The following is a 14029-nucleotide window of genomic DNA, read 5'->3' on the forward strand; positions in this document are numbered from 1 at the left end:
CTTCCCTCGAAGACTGTTGCGATCCCCTATACTTGTGGGTCATAAGTGCAACGACGGCTTGACGGCCCCATCGACAGGTGGTGGATGGGGTGGCAAAGCGGAGCCTCCTAGTGGACTTCCGACATGTGCAAGCATAGTGGGGACCTTTCTTACAACATGCGATGATCCTTCGGCTAGAGGTTCACGCGCGAGTTTGGATTTGGTTTTGCCGCACCCGCGTGGTGAAGCAAATTTTGCAACACATGATGTAAAAAAAATTGCAACACCAATGCGTACTGTTGAAGTTACCTTTTTTCTCACCAAGTTGTAGAAAACAAAAGATATAACTTGTATAATGAATTATCACTTATTGTCATCCCTATTAACTAATGAGAATCAATTATCTTTAGTATAGTAAGAGATTAATTTCCTAGGAGAAAACATATAGTACAAAGCATGAAATATTCTTCTTACATTCTCTAAAAGATCATTATTTAGCTAAGGAATTCAGCGGAAATTCAGTTCGGCTCCTGGGTGCATACATTCACTCCACCCAAAAAACATATTTTTAGTTGTTATAAGAAATTCAAACAAAAAAATCCGCATGTACATCTTGACAATCTATGTTCGTTTATATAGTTTAGCAAAATATCGATATTTTTTATGTCGATGTAAAAAAGAAATATGTCTCACAAAAGCTTTATTTTTAACACCAAAATTTACCTTTTTTACACAGCTAAAACGACAAGTCAATTTTCATGAAAAGACTTTGTGCGCACTTAGTATGCGAAGATGTGGACACGAATTTTTCGTTTGCAAATTTTAACATTTCAAAATGTATCTATAATGCATTTAAAAAATAAAGGGTACATGTGCATTTAAAAATATCGGTTGAAGAAATAGAGTATTGTCTGCCATCCAAAAGATCATGGTGGATTTGGTGTTCATGATCTTGAAGTTAAAAACAGAACCTTGCTAGAAAAATGGATGGCCAGGTTGTTAACGGATGATGGTGTTTGGCAGCAACTATTGCGGAAAAAGTATGTGGGTTCAAAAACAATCTCTCAGGTTATTTGGAAACCGGGTGATTCACATTTTTGGGCTGGCATTATGGAAACTAAGAAGCATATTTTCCATATGGTTCTTTCTCCATCAGAAATAGATCAGAGATTCGGTTCTGGGAGGATTAATGGTTGGGAACAACCACTTTTCGCGAACAATATCTAGCTTTGTACAATATTATTCGACACAAGGGAGATACCTTGTAGAAGGTGATGTAAACTTATCCATCCTTTGTGACGTTCAGACGTGAGTTTATTCCCCCCACCTAACTAGTTGGAATGAATTGATACATAGGTTAGCTTCAGTTCAGTTGGTTCAGAGGACGGATGAATTTCGTTGGAACCTCACCAAGAATGGTGTATTCTCGGTAAACTCTATGTACAAAGCACTTATTATACCCAGTAACCGTTGGCAACAATAAATCCATCTAAAAGATGAAGATACCTCTGAAAAACAAAAATCTTTGTGCGGTACATTCGTCGGTGTATGATTCTAACTAAAGACAACCTTACAAAATGCAACTGGCATGGCTGTAAGAAATATGTTTTTTTGTCACGAAGATGAGACAATAAAACACATTTTCTCCAACTGTCGAGTTGCTAGATCTATATAGTCAATCATTCAGATGGGTTCTACCTTATACCCATCTCGTAGCATTGCAAATATTTTTGGCAATTGGCTAAATGGGGTGGAACCTAGGTATAAAACGCTAATAAGAATGTACGCGATTGGTATGGTATGATCGCTTTGGCTATGTAAAAATGACAAGGTTTTTAATGATAATTTTTTTTCTCTTATGCAGGTCATCTACCAGTGTATGAACTTGATCCGTTCATGATCGCCACTTCAACGATTGGAGAACCGCGACCTCTTTACGGAGGTGTCTACACGGTTGGAGAATACGAGAAGAAGTTTTTTTTCCCAACATGGGTGGCTACATAGTCGACGGATTGAAGTCAATAAAGTTTAGTCTAGTTGGCTTTCTTTGTTTATTTTTTCGTACTCTTTTTTGGTCAGACTTGATACTCGGACGGCTTTGTTCATCTAAGTTATCCAGATGTTGGATCTAATGCTTAAAAATTTTGAGTAATGAAGGGCCCTTATCTGAAAAAAATGCACCTAAGAGCAAAAACGTGAGAAGACTGAAGTTACTCTTGTTTCTTAAATCTCTTTTCTCTAACTAAGAAAAAAATTACTTGACAATTCAAAGAGAAGACTGAAGTTACTCTAGTGTGCGTGAGTATTAGAGATGAAAGCGTCGCGTCGTCGTAGTAGTTGTACTGCCTGCACATAAGTGACGGTGGGATCTGTGAGTCGCCTTCAAGGGAACGGGTCGCGCCACAGTATTAGCTGTACAGACGTAACGGTGGTTGTCTGCGTCACGCATGAGTACGTATGAGTACGCTACGAACGGACCAAGGGAACCAGCCTCCTTCCTTCCGTCAGAAAACGATAATAGTGACTGCGGTTCACGCGGTCGTGTCTCGTGTATCCACATCGTCCGGATCGCTAGTTCGTCGCGCGCGGACCAACACTGCACATTCGTTCTGTCAAAAAAAAAAAAAAAAAAAAAAAACACTGCACATTCGTCTTTTTTTTCTCGGGCAGACTGGGCTGGTCCTTGCCATTCTCGCTCGCGCCAAAACTATGCAGCCAGCAAGCTTCTTCTCCTCCACCGTTGCTCCTCCGGTCCTCCCCAAAATCGAGATTGTGGAAGACCTCTGCCATGTCTGGAGTTATGAACAAAGCCTTTCATGCTGTCAAGCTCAATGACGACGACAGGGTCTAGGGGATGGGGCCAGTGTTGCTGGATCTGGTGCCGATAGGGCTTCAGCGATCCCCATCCGCGAACAATGCCCAACCCTAACCCCCGGACGGTGGCACTGCGCCGCTCTGGGGCAACCCTCTCCGCCGCTCCACTCCCCTTCCTCGTCGTCAACACCTTTCTCCACCGCCGTCGAAGATGTGCCGGGCAAAGCCCGCGCGGCACGGCGGCGGCAGGGTCCCGGCCAGGCGTAGTCTTAGGGTTGGAGGGCGGCACCCTTTTCTACTCCGACAGCGGCGGCGGTTAGCGGCAAGGACACACTAGTAGAAAAAGAGCCTTCCATCTGCCCCCATTAGTCCCCAAAATATATGAACCGCGACTAATGGGGTCTTTAGTCGCGGTTCGGGAGGCGAACCGCGATCAAAGGCCTGGGCCCAGGGCGCTCGGTGGCCAGCTGGTGGACGGGAGGAGCTTTAGTCGCGGTTGGCCTGGCCAACCGCGACTAAAGGTGCCCGAAGGCCGTTCAGCACACTCACTTAGCCATTTGGTGCCACTTTCTTCACAATCTTCACAAGTGGGTGGTGGGTTTGATTTTGGTTCCTCTTATGCACACAAGGTGTTCGATGAAATGCCCGAGAGATTGAAAGAAACATGATATAAAGTATCCGAGCCACACTTGAGCTTTCTCATTTATTTTTCCTCGATCGCGGTTAGCAACTTGAATCTTTCATGTGTCATTGATAAAATATGCATGTGTGTAGTTCATTGTTTAATTTCTATTATTTCTAGCTAGTTAGTTTAACAAATGCATGATGGTTAATTATATACTTTATATAATAATAATGCAGATGAATCGGCAATGGATGTACGGTAACCGACTCTCCGGTGAGTTCACTAAGGGTTTGAAAGATTTCCTCGTAGTGGCTAATGCTAATAAGTAGGGGGGTTTTGTTATCTGTCCATGTGTTGGCTGTAAGAATCAGAAGGGTTACTCTTCCTCAAGAGAAGTTCACCTGCACCTGCTTCAGCACGGTTTCATCCCAAGCTATAATTGTTGGACCAAGCATGGAGAAAGAGGGGTTATAATGGAAGAAGATGAAGAAGGGGATGATTTCATCGATGACAACTATCTTGATCATTTCGGTGATACTTTCATGGAGGATGCTGAAGGTGGGGAAGGTGAAGGGGAAGGTGAAGGAGAAGGTGAAGGGGAAGGTGCAGGAGAAGGTGAAGGGGAAGGTGAAGAAGAGGCACGTGATGAGCCCGCTGATGATCTTGGTCGGACCATTGCTGATGCACGGAGACGCTGCGAAACTGAAAAGGAGAGGGAGAATTTGGATCGCATGTTAGAGGATCACAAAAAGTCGTTGTACCCAGGATGCGATAATGGTCTGAAAAAGCTGGGCTTCACACTGGATTTGCTGAAATGGAAGGCACGGGAAGGTGTAGCTGACTCAGCATTTGAAAACTTGCTGAAAATGTTGAAGAATATGTTTCCAACGAATAACAAGTTGCCCGCCAGTACGTACGAAGCAAAGAAGATTGTCTGCCCTCTAGGTTTAGAGGTTCTGAAGATACATGCATGCATTAACGACTGCATCCTCTACCGCGGTGAATACGAGAATTTGAATGAATGCCCGGTATGCACTGCATTGCGTTATAAGATCAGAGGCGATGACCCTGGTGACGATGTTGAGGGCCAGAAACCCAGGAAGAAGGTTCCCGCCAAGGTGATGTGGTATGCTCTATAATACCACGGTTGAAACGTCTGTTCAGGAACAAAGAGCATGCCAAGTTGTTGCGATGGCACAAAGAGGACCGTAAGTCGGACGGGGAGTTGAGACACCCCGCAGATGGTATGCAATGGACAAAGATCGACAGAGAGTTCAAAGATTTTGCAGCTGACGTAAGGAACATAAGATTTGGTCTAAGTACAGATGACATGAATCCTTTTGGCGAGCAGAGCTCCAGCCATAGCACCTGGCCCGTGACTCTATGCATCTACAACCTTCCTCCTTGGTTGTGCATGAAGCGGAAGTTCATTATAATGCCAGTGCTCATCCAAGGTCCGAAGCAACCCGGCAACGACATCGATGTGTACCTAAGGCCATTAGTTGATGAACTTTTACAGTTGTGGGGCAGACCTGGTGTCCGTGTGTGGGATGAGCACTAAGAAGAGGAATTTGACCTACGAGCGTTGCTTTTCGTAACCATCAACGATTGGCCTGCTCTTAGTAAACTTTCGGGGCAGACAAATAAGGGATACAATGCATGCGCGCACTGCTTACATGAGACTGAAAGTGTACATTTGCCAAATTGTAAGAAGAACGTGTACCTGGGGCATCGTCGATTTCTTCCCAAAAATCATAACATAAGAAAGAAAGGCAAGCATTACAACGGCAAGGCAGATCACCGGCCGAAGCCTGCGGAACGCACTGGTGCTGAGGTATTTGATATGGTCAAGGATTTGAAAATCATCTTTGGAAAGGGTCCTGCCGGACAAACAGTTCCGAAGGGAGCTGACGGGCACGCACCCATGTGGAAAAACAAATCTATATTTTGGGAGTTAGAATATTGGAAAGTCCTAGATGTCCGCTCTGCAATCGACGTGATGCATGTTACGAAAAATATTTGCGTGAACCTGCTAAGCTTCTTGGGCGTGTATGGGAAGACAAATGATACAAAGGAAGCACGGCAGGACCAGCTGACATAGGCATCCCCAATGGGCATGCCGAAGATGGTACCCGGGGTTTACTGAAGGCCCACAAGTCGAAGAATATGAAGTTCGGAAGCCCAGTTAGTATTAAGGAAAGTTAGAGCTGTATTAGGAAATATAGAGACTTGTAATTTTACGGGACGGGTTAGAAACCCTCCCGGAATCTGCAACTTGTGTATTACGAATCCCTCGGCTCCGCCTCCTATATAAGGGGGAGTCGAGGGACAAAGAGAGGATCGAATCCATTGTCAACATAACCCTAGTTTCTTAATCGTCGAGTACTTTTCGGCTGAAACCTTCGAGATCTACTTGCCCTCTACTTCCAACGAAACCCTAGTCTACAATACATAGGCATTGATAAGTTAATACCTTGTCAATTGGCGCCGACCGTGGGGATTAGAGGCGACAAGGAGCTGATCTTGATGGCACGTTTAAGATCGTCGACTTCATCAACTGCAAGCAACGCTTTGGACAGAGGTAAACAGATCGAAACTGGTCTAGTTGATTTTGTTCCTCACCCGCCCTCCCGTTTGGATGCATATGCGTATCTGGAGGAGCCTATGGAGATGACGTTTGGCGAGTTCCAATTCCGTGTCGAGAAGGAAGGATCATATCGTCTCAAAATTCCGATCTCGTCGTGATCATCGGCGGTCGATCCCGATTTTTCGGATTCAACATCGTCAACCGAGTCAGGCGAAGAAGAGATTTCATCGCCACGCTTCATCAGCACTAGGGCAAGTGAAAAACTCGCCAAGATCTTCAGCGACATGTCTTTCGAGTCATCTGCGGACTCCGATATAAGCGATGACTCGAGCGACATCGACAACTTCAACTTCATCGACATATCCACTACTGTTGGAAAGGTCTTCACCAATCTCAATGATGGTGTCACCAAACCCGACAAAGTTCAGAATCCAAAATATCATCAGATCTATGTAATTGGAGAACCAAGTCGCCCAGGGGAGGAGACGTCAGAAAACTTCGACGATGCGGGAAATCTGTACGTTGATCCTGCAGATCTCACGCGAGGTTTAGGAATAAAATATATCGGACCAGGAACACGGGAGATTGTGCAATTTCCGCAGGCAGTATGGGATCGAGTCGCAAGAGCTATTGATGGTACAGAACCAATGACCATTACGGCGATACCTGCGGAGTTACAAGCGTATCAATATAGGCTTGCACGTACCAGGAGGGAGCTCGAGAAGCAGAAAATCGAGTTGGACAGGAGGCAGGAAGCAGCTTCCGCATCAAGCAGGCGAAGAGAAGAGCTAAGCCGAAATTCAAGAACTTCGGGAGATAGTCATAGAGAAGCTAGAAGGAGAGCAAGATCTCGGCTGCAAAATATACCTGAAGCAGAGAGAGAGAATTTAATTCAAAACCTCGATATGTCTTTTATGTCAATCGACACGAGGGGGAATATTATTCCCAAAACACCGGAAGCGGGATACATGGCAACGCAAGCTTTCATCCTAGCATCCAAGCCACCTCCCGGAGATCCAAGAGAAGCGTTGTATAACATGGCCATGGCAGGGTGTGGAGCCATGGGAGCAGCTTTCGCAACTACACCTCCCGAAGGAGCTGCAAGGAAAAATAGTCCACGACCTACTGTAGCAGTGCAGGATCCCCCGAGAACAAGCGGGGTCAGAGATGCAGCGACTCAGGCAAGGGTGGATAGAGCGCGACAGGATAGAAGAGAACATCGGCATTCACCAGAAGTTGCCGAAGAAGATATGTGTGGACTCCCGTGTTTTACGAGACGAGTTCGAAAAACTCGAGTTCCTTCAGGGTTTAAGTTACCCGATAATTTCAAAAAATTCGATGGCCTGCAAGATCCCGAGGATTGGCTAGTCGATTACCTTGAGACGATGAAACTGATAGGTGGAACTAGAGCAATAGCCATGCAGAGCATTCAAGTACACCTGAGTGGAGCCGCAAGATCTTGGATAAAGAAGCTTCCCCCGGGTTCCATCGACAGCTGGGATAGTTTTGAGGATGTGTTTGTCAATAACTTCCGATCAACCTGCAAAAAACCTGCATCACTAGAAGAGTTGAGATCATGTTGACAAAAGCATGATGAATCAATGAGAAAATACATCCAAAGGTGGAACATCATTAAAAACTCGGCAGAGAATATATCTGACGAGAGAGCAATAGATGCGTTTTGTAAGGTGAATTCGACGAGGAGATTTTGTCGAAGACTTGGGGAGAACCAACCCAAGGACAGTGTCAGCATTGATGGAGATAGCAAACAGATGGGCAGATGGAGAAGATGCTGTTCACAATAAGCGACACAGGTCACCGGAGGAGGACCGTAGTCGAAATTTTCAAAATAGACGGCGATTTCCTCGACAATTCTCGAGTTACGATGCTCCTGGCCAAATATCGGCTGGGTTTCGGGGAAACAATGGAGGAAACAATAGAGATGAATATCAAAGGAGTAACGAGCAGCGAGGCTACAATAGAGATGACTCTCGAAATAACAGGCAAAATAGTGGACCAAGGTTTCAGAGACCTCTTGTATCCCCCGAGGATATGATGAACGGGCCATGTCAGATGCATTTCTATCTCGACTATAATGGGAAGAGGCAGTCAGGACATCTGCAGAAGGACTGTCGCAATTTTCAAGCAATGTTGAGGGTCGTAGGGCTAGCCAATGCTCAAGCAACAAATAGAAACCCCCAAGGGCCCAGGAGTGAGATTCACCTGCCACCTCCTCCCGCAATTACGGACGAAAATCGGCACCAGCTCAGAATAGCGGCAGCACCACACCCACCTCCATATGTTGATCCTAACTCCAACGGCGCGGTCTCGATGATTCAGAAAGCTAGGCCGTCTAATAGGGCTCGGAAAGTAATCTCGCGACAAGTGTTCATGGCAGAGAAGATGCCTCCACCAACGATTGAGTACCTAAATTGGTCGGGACAGGACATTGGCTTCACAATTGCGGATCACCCGTAGCAAGTTCCTCGACCAGGGCAGTCAGCACTTATCTTACCAGCGGTGATCGCAGGATTCAACGTATCTCGAGTATTCATAGATGGAGGCAGCAGTCTAAACCTTATGTATGCGGATACACTAAGGAAGATGAACATATCCCTGGCAAATCTAAAACCAACTGACACACGTTTCCATGGAATCACGCTAGAGAAGCCGAGTTATCCGTTGGGGAAGATCAATCTCGACGTTCAGTTTGGGACCCGAGAAAACTACAGGATAGAAAGGCTGGAGTTTGAAGTTGTGGATTTCCCGTCGCAATATCACGCCTTGTTGGGACGACCAGCATATGCCAGGTTTATGGCGGTACCACACTACACGTACCTGTGGTGGAGGTTACCTGGACCTAAAGGACCAATTACAGTCAAAGGCAGTTTCGCGTTAGCTGATAAATGCGACAAGGATTTTCATCGACTGTCAGAAACTTTCGGGATGCAAGCAGAATATATGGCGTCAAGGCTCACAACTGATTATTATGTGTTGCCAGATGCAGGAAGGCCACTCAGGGAGCCAACCTTCAACACTACTAAGGATTCCAAGGAGGTGCAGATTCACCCGACAGATCCAAAGAAAATGATGTCCATTGCAACAGACATGGACCTCGCATAGGAAAGCGCGCTCGCCGAGTTCCTCCGTGAGCACTGGAAAATCTTCGCATGGTGTCCAGCTGACATGCCAGGAGTACCCAGGGAACTTGCCGAGCACCACCTAAACTTGGATCCAATAGCGAGACCAATCAAACAACCTTTGCGGCATTTTTCGGAACCAAACCGCAAAGCCATGCTGTCAGAGATTGATCGACTCAGAGAAGCTGGTTTTATCAAAGAGCTACATACAGAGGCCACGTGGGTAGCTAACCCAGTGCTGGTCCCGAAGAAAAACACGAAAGTCCTTCGCATGTGTGTCGACTTTACGTGTCTCAATAAACACTGTCCAAAGGATCACTTTCCCCTCCCAAGGATCGATCAAATCATCGACTCCACGGTAGGATGTGAACGTCTTTCCTTCCTGGACGCATATTCTGGTTATAACCAGATCAGATTAAAAGAAGATGATGAAGTCAAGACAACGTTCATAACACCTTATGGCGTGTTTTGCTATAAAACAATGCCCTTTGGTCTGAAAAATGCGGGACCAACATATCAGCGGATGATGCAGAAGTGCTTGGCAACACAGATTGAGAAAAACGTACAAGTGTACACTGACGATGTCGTCATAACATCAAAAAAGGGGACAACATCGATCGAGGATTTAAAGGAAACTTTCGACAACCTTGACAAGTTTTGCCTCAAACTGAACCCGACGAAGTGTTCTTCCGGCATCCCTACAGGAGAACTTCTCGGTTTCCTAGTATCAGCAAGAGGGATCGAGGCCAATCGAGAAAAAATCCAAGCCATCGTAACGATGAGAAAGCCAACAAAGTTGAAAGAAATACAACAGCTGACTGGGCGAGTCGCAGCTTTGAGCAGATTCGTCGCCAGGCTAGGAGAGAAGGCATTGCCGTTCTACGCGTTGATCAAACAAGGAGAGAAGTTTCAATGGAACGAAGAAGCGGACAGGGCTTTCGAGGATCTCAAGCGCACAATCTCGACACCACCAATCTTGGTGGCGCCTAAGGAGAAGGAACCCCTCTTGCTATACATTGCAGCCACACCTCAGGTGGTTAGCACAGCACTCGTAGTCGAAAGGGAGGAAGAAGGAAAACTCCATGGAGTACAGAGGCCAGTATATTTCATCAGTGAAGTATTATCGCCTTCAAAATAGAGGTACCCGCAGTACCAGAAGCTAGCATATGGAGTGTTTACAACAGCAAGAAAGTTGCGACACTATTTTTCAGCGCATCCGATAATAGTGGTCAATGAGGCGCCTTTATCCAATATATTAAACAATCCAAAAGCTACGGGTCGTGTCTCCCTTTGGGGAATAGAGCTTTCCCCTCGAGACAAAAAAGAAAAGCAATAAAGTCGCAAATTTTACCAGACTTCATCGCAGAGTGGATGGAGCTACAAAATACGAGACCCACAGATCTATCGAGAACCTGGACTATGAACTTCGATGGGTCCAAGAGGTTAGAGGGAGCTGGAGCAGGCGTGATACTAATATCACCTGAAGGCGACAATGCGTCTAACAATGAGGCAGAGTACGAAGCTCTCATACACGGGATGAAGATGGTGAAGGCTTGTGGCGCAACCCGACTAAAAATCTTTGGCGACTCACAATTGGTGGCTCAGCAGGTCATGAATCAATGTGATGCAGTCAATGAAAGTATGATAGCATACAAGGAAGTGTATAACGAGCTAGAAAAGCTGTTTGATGGATGCGAGGTAAATCACATCAGCAGGTTGAGCAATGATGAAGCCGATGTTCTTGCAAATATCGGGTCGCAGTGTCTCGCGATTCCACCAGGCGTGTTTTGGGATGAAATAGCCAAGAGATCTACAAAGCCGAAGAAACCAAAGAAGGAGAAGGATGAGAAACCATCGGGGGCTACAAAAGTAGCATCGGAAGAAGAAGAGGAACAGGACCTAGTAATGATGGTGCAAATTATATGGATGCAGGTGTACATATCATACATCCTAAGGAAAAAAATACCCGACGATCCAGTTGAAGCAAGGCGAGTTATTAGACGTTCTAAAGCCTTTACTGTGGTCAAATGGGAGTTATACAAGCGAAGTATTTCGGGAGTGTTACAAAGATGCGTCACACCCGAAGAAGGACGGCTAATGTTGAAGGACGTACACGAAGGAATATGTGGTCATCATGCAAGCAGTCGAGCTATAGCAGCCAAGGTTTTCAGAGCAGGATTTTATTGGTTGACAACAATCGAGGATGCAAAAGAAATAGTTCGTACTTGCGACGCGTGCCAGAGATTTTCCGCAAAACCTCACTCTCCGGCAGCAGAATTGATGCCAATACCTCTATCATGGCCTTTCGCACAGTGGGGCCTCGATATGGTGGGAAAATTACACAAAGCTTCGCCACGAGGATACGAGTACATGCTCGTCGCTGTCGACAAATTCACGAAGTGGATAGAAGCAAAGCCGATAAATTCACCAGACGGAGCGTCTGCAATCAAGTTCGTGAAAAGCATTGTCTTTCGGTTTAGAGCACCTCATAGCATCGTCACAGACAATGGTAGCAATTTTACATCCAAGGAATTCAAGGCATATTGTGCGGAGGTAGGCATCAAACTACACTTTGCATCAGTTGCGCACCCGCAGACTAATGGTCAAGTCGAGAAAGCCAATGGTATCATCTGCAATGGTATCAAGAAGCGTCTGCTGGCACCGTTGGAGAAAGCTCGACATACTTGGCCAGAGGAGTTGCCTAGTGTGGTGTGGAGTATTCGAACAACACCAAATACAGCGACACAAGAAACTCCGTTTTTCCTGGTCCATGGAGCTGAAGCAGTAATGCCGATAGAAATAGAACATGATTGGGCCGATTTGTATCATCATCATAGCAAATCTTGTGCCGGCAGATAATTGGGCCCGCACAAAGCCATGGATTCGAGGGGCATCCCGAAACTTGTCCATCAGAGCAGGAAGGGTTTCTGGCATCTTGTTGCGCGGGAACATGGTGCTATAAACTAAGGACAATGTCCTTGTGCAGAAGTCGAGGAAATCACGGACCTGACTCGTGCGATCTTGAAATCTGACGATTTGGCGGGTACGTTCAGGCGTAACCCAAAAGTTAGAACCATGTTCTGAAGCAAGTCTGAGAAGCACATTGGATCGAGCTTCAACACGTTGATCCTCGGCAGCGGTATCCAAAAATGAACCTGTTTCAGTGGAGAAATCAGTAAGGAAGGAAGAACAGTAAGAACAACATTAAGCACGATCAAGTGAACGAAATATACCTGTCATATCCAAGCTGGAGTCATTCATCAGTTGAAGCATGTAATTCTCTCGAGAAGAAGCTTCGGCAGCCTCAGTAACCGCTGCTTCTTTTACAGCTATAGCATCCTGAGCCTGCTGAAGCGCAACCTTTTCCCTCTCCAATGATTTTCGAGATTGCTCCATTATTATAAGTGCTTGCTTCTTCATAGACTGAAGCTGTTGGCGAAGTTCTTTCAAGTCTTGTGTTGAACCCTTACTCGAGGAATCTTCGATAAATTCATCATCAACAGGCATTTTCTTCGAGTAGGAGGAAGCAGGATAAGCATCGGAGGGACGAGGAGTTGAAGTGTAGTTATCAAATATCAACTGGAAATAAAAGTTTCGACATCAATCATCAAGCAAAAATAGATTTCCATTGATTTTCAAAGTGTTTACATGGATATTACAAAAGGAAGGTTCCTAATGAACTAAGGAGGCAGTTGTCGCCAAAGCTACTATGGCGACAGCATCAATAGAGAAACAAAGCAAAAGAGAAGATAAGGTGGTCTACTTGACCTCCGGCTTCGATGAACTAGGAGCAGCAGTTGGCTTGCATCCGAGGTAGGCGAGGATTTTCTTCGAATTTGGCTTGGCAGCCTTAATCAAAGACTGCCACCTCTTCGTTTCCATCTCCTTCGTGTCGCCAACTCTCGCCCAGTCGACATCTTGTTGGCTGTTAGCAACCAAGGCGATAGTGCCTTCAACACCAACTTTCAAACTTTCTTGGCGAAGTTTGAGCCCCAGATCTTCTTGAGAATTGAAGCACTTAGCAAGAGCAGTAAAAGTCGCGGGTTCTTCCTTCTTCGTGAAAAAGTAGGGAAAAAGCCGCGACAGACCTGTCCTGGCTTCGGCAAGGCCTTCGCGCGCCTCAACTCCATGGATCTCAAGGAGGGAAAGCGCGTCGAGAAGGCGATCACCTTCAGGATTCTCCAGATCATAATCTTGCTGCGTTTTCCCTAAATGAGTAAAAAGAAGGTTGTCAAGGAAAAGCGAGCAAAGGAAAATATGACGACCCGAAGAAATAGCAAGGATCTGAGTACTTACTAACAAAACGTCGACTCTGCGACTCTAATCGAGTAAGGATTTCTTTTTCACGAGCAGACTGCTGAGCTATAATGTTGCTCAAAGAAGTTTCCACGTCATGAAGTCTTTTTCGAAGATCTTCGACGGCTGCAGCATCTGCTTCAGCTTTCTTGCGAGCTCTTTCGCTTTGCTCTAACTTGATAGCAAGAGCGTCAGCGCGTTTGTTGGATTCCGCAAGATTTTCTGGCATAATAAACGACAGTAAAATTTCATGACAAAATAATGAAGGAGTATATTCAGCAGAAGAGGCAGATAAAAATAGTACCTTCAAGCTTCTTGGCATGGTCACGGTACCCGACGAATTGGGTACCGAGATGGATAAATTCCTTCATCAAAGGCTGAAGAGAAGACCAAAGGAAAAATAAATCAATATAGGAAATGAAAGTTCGACAGCACCTAGCAAAAAACAAAGGGGAGCTGAAAGTATTGAAATGCTCGGAACGAAAAGAAAAAGAGTGAAAAACTTACGTCATGCAATGAAGGAGTCGTGGAACTACCAGTTAACAGGATAGGTTCCTTGGCTGGTTCTACCCTAGCTCTCTTTGTGAA

The sequence above is a fragment of the Lolium perenne genome, chromosome 2, assembly GCF_019359855.2.
Source record: "Lolium perenne isolate Kyuss_39 chromosome 2, Kyuss_2.0, whole genome shotgun sequence".
In the NCBI taxonomy this organism is placed as follows: Eukaryota; Viridiplantae; Streptophyta; class Magnoliopsida; order Poales; family Poaceae; genus Lolium; species Lolium perenne.